We start from the raw sequence: 7,505 nt of genomic DNA, 5'->3' as shown, positions 1-7,505 counted from the left end.
ACATTTGGTCGGAATAACCAAACACTTCACTTTAGGTTGGCTGGAAAAACCAACACCCTTCCTAAGCCCAAGATAAGGATCCAGGCTGCAGGACATTTGGTCGGAATAACCAAACACTTTACTTTAGGTTGGCTGGAAAAACCAATCTAAAGGTTGGCTGGAAAAACCGCCACCCTTCCTAAGCCCAGGATAAGGATCCAGGCTGCAGGACGTTTAGTCGGAATAACCAAACACTTTACTTTAGGTTGGCTGGAAAAACCAATCTAGAGGTTGGCTGGATTAAACCAACTCTTGGTACTCTTTAGCCGAAGTAAGGACATCGGCTAAAAGAGTGGTTGGCTGGATTAAACCAACTCTAAGTACTCTTTAGCCGAAGTAAGGACATCGGCTAAAGAGTGGTTGGCTGGATTAAACCAACTCTTGGTACTCTTTAGCCGAAATAAGGACATCGGCTAAAAGGGTGGTTGGCTGGATTAAACCAACTCTTGGTACTCTTTAGCCGAAGTAAGGACATCGGCTAAAAGAGTGGTTGGCTGGATTAAACCAACTCTTGGTACTCTTTAGCCGAAGTAAGGACATCGGCTAAAAGAGTGGTTGGCTGGATTAAACCAACTCTAAGTACTCTTTAGCCGAAGTAAGGACATCAGCTAAAGAGTGGTTGGCTGGATTAAACCAACTCTTGGTACTCTTTAGCCGAAGTAAGGACATCGGCTAAAGAGTGGTTGGCTGGATTAAAGCAACTCTTGGTACTCTTTAGTCGAAGTAAGGACATCGGCTAAAGAGTGGTTGGCTGGATTAAACCAACTCTAAGTACTCTTTAGCCGAAGTAAGGATATCGGCTAAAGAGTGGTTGGCTGGATTAAACCAACTCTTGGTACTCTTTAGCCGAAGTAAGGACATCGGCTAAAGAGTGGTTGGTTAAATTAAACCAACTCTTAGTACTCTTTAGCCGAAGTAAGGACATCGGCTAAGAGAGTGGTTGGCTAGTAAGCTCAATCAGATTGCTCAGCTAAGACCAGAATAATGTATCTCGGCCGAAAAATATTGTGTTTCGTTCAAGTTGCAGTTAGAAAACAAGCACAAATAGGAAAGCAAACCGAGATAACAGTTGGAACAAAAGAGTTCATTGAAAAACTCATTACAAGTGCAAGCATACGGATCAAACCGGAATAAGTGTTGAATACAAAAGATGATTTTCATTGATTAAATTCAAAACAAGTACAGAGGAAGGGCCACAGCCCGGTTACAAAAACAAAAAGGAAAAAGAAGATACAAAATCAGTTAAAAAGATCGTCCAGATCAGCATCCAGCTTAACTCCGAGTCCGGTCTCAGCAGGAAGTTCGGTCGTAGCCAGAACTTCGTTAGGCTCGGTTGAAACAAGCTCCTCTGTGTTCGACTCAGCTGGAGACACGACTATAGCATCAGGTGCTGGGGGATTGGAGATCGCTGGAATTGGAGGAGTAGGCTGGCGACCGGACCGGGAGTCGTCTTCAGAAGAAGAACCTTCATCTCCACCTTCTTCAAGAAATTACTTCTGAAGGTCGGCAGCATACTCCGCCAGTGAGGTCGGAATGACATACTGAGGAGCATTGTAGATTTCAGTTTCGGGCCCGCAACCAAGCTGCTCCACAGCACCTCTCCAGCCGCACTTGAAGAACAAATCCTTTGCTGCTTCACATTGTTTGATATAAAGGGCTTCGCCCTTCTTGAAACCCCGGAGCTCGGCGTCTTCTGCCTTCTTCTTCAGCTCCGTTATCTCGGCATCCTTCTTACCTTCAAGCTTGACTAGCTCACGAAGGTACTTATCCTTCATCACAGCTAGAGCCTTCTGTTTGTCTGCATCGGCCGATGTAACTAGTCCGGTCAGACGAGCTACCTCGGCCTCTAGCTCGGCCGTTTTCTGGTGGGACTCCTTCAGTTCGGTTGTTTTTGCTTCAACCTCTGTCATGACTTGCCTTGCTGTGCTCCTGAGCTCCAACACCTTTTTATGCGCAATTTGGCCCTTTTGCACGACCTAAAAAAGAAACTAATGTCAAAACCGAACAGAAAATTGGTGATATTTACAGAGACAAGAAGAACAACTTACCAGGATCATGGATTTCATGGCCGAGCGGATGGCCTTTAGCTCGATCAAGTTCTTGTGGTGCTCCATGTCAGCTGGGAGGCACACACTCTTGGCAAGGTTGAAAGCCATCAGATGGTCTTTTTCAGCGACAACTGAATCAGTGTCCTAAATATCACAGTTCTGGAAAGTCAGTTTGGGTGCCCACTTGGAAGAGCTGGCTCGGTCGGCATGTTCCGGTTGCGAGCTCGGTAGAGGGCTTGGCGGCAGAATGGTTTCGTCTTCATCAATTAAGCGTTGTTCGGTTTAGGTAGTACGGGCGCGCTTAGTTCGGCATAACGAAGAAAGTTGTTGTGATGGTAGGGTGTAGACACCCCATTTTTGACCGTCCTCAAGACTTGGACGTCACCGTTTGAACACCCGGTGATCATCCATGTTTGTGTTCGTTTGGAGTTCCCGGAGGTCTCGACTACGCGCCTTGCCTCAGGATCTCCGAACTTGACTGCTCAGTGTCTGGTTTTGCACCAAACACTTGCATTTTTCCTTGGAGGGGCAAGGAATGCCTTGTGAGGCATCCCCACACACCACCGGCCATGGCCAGAGGCCACCGGCTGGTTTTTACTGCCACCGGCAATGTATATTGCCGGTCGGCACTCCCTTTTGCCAAAATGGCATCTTTGGCCGGCCGACTACTGTGCATCTACTTTTGCAGATATTTTATCACAGCTGTCTTGCATTTGGCTCCCCTCCATACACGTGTATGGAGGGATCTCCCTCTTTAGAAGCTTGTCTTGTAAGCTTTACAAGACAAGAAGCTCTATAAGAGGAGCCCTTCTCTCCCTTGCTTAGGGTTAGACACTTTAGAGAGTTTAGACATCCATATTAGGGTTTTGAGTTCTAGGGTTAGAATCCATACACATTCTATCTCTATACCTCTCGCTTTTTACCTTTGTGTGTGTTTAATTGTGTTTGTGTCTTACTATTGCACACAAACACATAGTGTTTCACCTTCTCTTAGCTACTGAGGTCCTAAGAGGCTGGTTTTGGTGTTTTGGAGCTAGATTCAAGCCAAGGAGGGCTGTTGGAGCATCATTTGTGAAGGTGATCTACAAGGGTGAGAAACTTCCCTTTTATTCCCCATTTTTGCATCGCTTTTCTACCTATCTTAAAGCTGTTTTCGTGCTTATTGTATAAAACAAAAAGTTCTGTTTTTTAGCCCTCTTGATTGTTTATTAAGAGTGATTTGTGGTTTGGGTTTGTTTGACCCCTCCTAAGCCTTGTAAGGCTCCTTTTTGTGCTATTTTTGTGCAAGTTTCGAGACTTTGGTGTTTGCGCCTCTTCACCACTGAAATCTTGAGGGATTTTAGTGGTGAAGATGGTGCCTTGAAGTCTCCAAAAGGGGAGGGCTACCCCCTCTCCTTGTTGTCCTTGAAAGGGACCCTTTTGGCCTCTTGAGGGAGCATCATGTTAGGGTGTGTATTGATCATGTCTTGGCTATTTTCCATGCTTATTATGCCATGATATAACCTTGTTGTGTGTTGGTTTTGGTACACCGTGCATACTTAGCATACCTACCATGTAATGTCTTGTTATTGCCTTAATATGCCTTAGGTTGTTAGCCTTTGCTCTAGCATGTTTTAGGTTTAGCCTTGTGAAGGTTTTGTGCTCATTTTGCCATGTTTTAGGTCTGTCCATAGTTGTTTGGGTTGATCTTGGCATGCGTAGTATAGCTCCTTTGTATTCGAGCTTGTATGCTTCAAGTATGTGAATGTGTAGTATGTGTTGCTTGCATCATTTCGGTGGTTTGGAACCACCCTACACGTTATTTCAGTCCCTTTGACATGCTCATATGTTTGCCTTGGATGCCTCTTTGAAGCTTTGGAAGCTTGCCTTGCATGCTCCATGTTTTAGCATTTATGCATGCCTTTAAATTCAAACCATCTAGATGTTATCTAGTTGGTCTTTTGGGCTTAGTTTCATGTGTTAAAACTCTGTTTTTGGTTGCCTAAGTCCTGCCATGTGTGGTTGTACTAAGTGTAGTCCATTGCCTCTTTGGTGAGCCTTGAATGCTTGGACCATTGTTGCATGTTTAGCTTGCCCTATTGCTTGGTTTGGCACCATGTTTTAACATGATTTTCAGAGCTTATGTTGCATGCTAATTGTCCATGATATCCCTTTTCAAGTGTGCCTTAGAGTTGCTTATTTAATGCCTAAGTGTTGGTCTAACTTACTTGCATGTGTGTATGTATGTTTGATCCCAATTCCTTGGTTTTTGGCCACTGTTTTAGGCCTATTTAGAGTTGCCTAAATCATGTATAAGTCCACCTTTTCATTAGTTTGCATTGCCTCATGTTTGCTTGTATGTTTGCATAAGTGTCTTGCCATGCCATGTTGCATCCTTAGCTTGCATGCCTAGGTTGCATTGCATCTTGCATGCATGCCTTGTTCCTTGACTTGGTGATAGGAATTGGGCCTTGGTTCGTTTGTTTGGTTTGCATTTCATTTGACATGAAAGTTGCACACTTGATTCTTTGGGCCATCATGCATGGAAATGCGTGATTGGCGGTCCGAGAATCGAGACACATGCCCTTTTGAGTCACAAACATGATAGGGGACATGATTGGTGCATACATTGCTTGAATTGTATTGCCATGCAAGTTCTGTCCTCTGCCGCTGTGAGTTGCAGGTTCTGCAGGCATTCTTTGCCGACCGGCAGTAAATCACCAGCCGATGGATTCATTTTGTGCCGGTGACCACAATTCACTGCCGGTGGTAATTCTACTCAGCCGGTGGTGATTTCCAATATCCAAAGAAGCATCCTTGAGACTTTGGCAGTCTTCAGAGAGGCAGAGCAGGGAAAACAAAGGCAGACTATGCATGGCTGTGCACTTCCGAGCAGGACCCGAGCATGCGCTTCATCTGGCTCTCCTCCCGAGGCGGTTTACTGTTTTTCCTAGTTTAAATTAGTTTGTTAACTGATTAGGCAATTTGTAATATTTAATTAGCTTGTGTAGTTAATTAATTTGTATTATTTATTTGGTCCCTCCGGGCGAGGGCAAATCTGTAATAAGTGTGTGTGAGTGGTGTGTATGTCTTCCAATCCCCACTTCTTTCTTCCCTTTTATTTACCTGCTTATGATGGTAGACTAGGGCATATTTAAAATTAGCATACCTTATGCTATGCATGCGTGCATTCATGCATTTGTACTGCATGCATCAGGCTCGGTACATCACGCTAACTGCATTTGTACTTCAATTCCAAATTGAATACGTGCATCAATTGACTGCATTTCACATGCCATCCTTACGTTAGCCGAGCCTACTCTGATTACATCCTGTATGTGTTGCATTAGTCAATTTGACATGAACTAGGATCACGCATGTTTGCTAACTAGTTTATTGTTTTGGCATGGAGTACGATGTAAGTATTTTGATGCTTTAGCATACCGTATGCGTGTGAGTGTTGCCATGATAGCATGTTTACCATGTGGCTAGATGCTTATGTGATAAACCGTTTGAATGCCTGTGGGTGAATGTTGGATTGTCTGAGTTGGAAAAAACTCATTGAAATCCGCATTTTAGCCTACTTGCGAGTAGCAAATTCCAAAACATTTTTCAAAACAAACGGATACGCAATGCTTTTTCCTAAATTAGGCAATCTAGTCTATACTTGTTTGCTGCACGCATAACATAGTAATGCTAGGCTAATAATTGGTTTAAGAACATATAACGTTTTCAAAAACGGATATCACGGTTAGTAGAGGCCGGTCTTCAGACCGGGCGAGAGGGGATGCTCATAGCTGACCTTCCCCAATCGTACCCTAGCTCCCGAGCCGAGACAACTCCGGTGATGACGGACATGTGGCCTTCGGCACCGAGTCAGGGTTTCCTAAATTCTCCCATTTTAAAAATATTTAGGTGGCGACTCTATATCTGGCAAAGCAGTTCATGTTTGGCACTTCTTTCAAAAAAAATCTGTTTTTCTCAAAACGATTTGCCGGATTTGGACTCTTTGGTTCAGATTAGGAACCGTGACAATTCGAGAGTCCGAACTGTAGTGAGCCCACAGACGAACAGAACGGGACTCACCCTCCCGGGCGTTCGGGGACGTCTACATAGGGCCACCCCGGTTTCTTGTGTTTGGTTTGGTAGTGGTACCTTGGCCCTGTTTTTTCTCGGTCAAGAGAGCCCTGACTCTGTTCCTTTTGGCCATCTCTTCTTCAGCAGTCAGTGGGATTAGTATAATTTGTGGCAAGGTTGGGTCTGGTTCGGGGGCGTCCTCCAACAAAAAGTCAGTTACTCTGGCTTTTCGGCGGCCGTTGTATCTGTATGTCGGTTCGAAATTTAGAAGTTTGGCCCAATTTCTTTCTGGAAAACGAAGTGCGGTGCAGATAGTGTTCAGATTGGGGTAACTGTACAAGGATTGAAGATGGGCTGAATCTGCATAAAGAAGATAAACTGTTAGTTCGGTTCAGGAGTAGGTAACCGAAATAAAAAAAAGCATGCCAACAAACCAAAGTAATCATACCAGGTTCTCCTTTATTCCAGTTTATACTTCGGCCAGAGATTTGGGCTTGTTGGTCTTCAAAATTGCCAGACACCCAGAAAAAGTCATCATCATTCAAGTCTTTGTCCGGTATGTCTTTTATTATTTTTTCTCGGCGGCGGCGTATTCTAAGATAGTAAACCCAGCCGTCTTCTTTTGACCCTATGGAGTACTGGTGGAAGATTTCGGCTAAGCCGAGATTAATGCCAGCTCGGCGGTTTAGCTCGGCTATGCCCATTATTATGTGGTATGAGTTGGTGGAAAGCTGGGTTTGGCATATTCTCGTTTGCCTAAGGAATTCACAAATTAAGAGTTGGACTGGAAATCTTAGTCCGGTTTCTATTATTGATAAAAGGGTAAAGGGTACAAAGCCTTGGTTTCCCCAAGGTATAACATCTTTTTCGGCTAAGGTTAGGTGGACATCGTCAGGGATGTTATAATCCCTTCGGAATTCGGCCAAGCCACCTGGTGTTTCTACTAAAAACCTATATTTACCCATTTACTCCTAAGTTATGTATAAATTATGCTTGGTGCTAGCTCAGCCGGAAAATGTTGCTGTGTAGCTCGGTTGAGCGATCAAAAGGAGTGCCTGGGCAACCTAGGTCTGCAAAGTGAAAAACAGAAGTGTTAAGCACAGATCTTTAGACCATGCTACAAAGTAAAAACAAGTTAAGTCCTACTTCGGCTTTGTGAAATGTTGCAGGTCCTATCTCGGTTTGAGCAAGGTGCTTGGTAGCTCGGTTGGGGCAAGTGATTTGTTAGACCGGTTGAAATTCTAGGGGCAGCTTTCTTAGTTCGGTCTGAACTACGAGTGCTGGTTTAGCCCTAAGATAGTTCGGTCAGAATTGAGGCCTTCAAACACACTAAGTGCAGATCTAGTTCGGTTTGTTATCTCG

Source organism: Camellia sinensis, chromosome 1 (assembly GCF_055761805.1).
Source record: "Camellia sinensis isolate YWXY chromosome 1, ASM5576180v1, whole genome shotgun sequence".
Lineage (NCBI taxonomy): Eukaryota > Viridiplantae > Streptophyta > Magnoliopsida > Ericales > Theaceae > Camellia > Camellia sinensis.
This window is presented reverse-complemented; position numbering follows the sequence as displayed.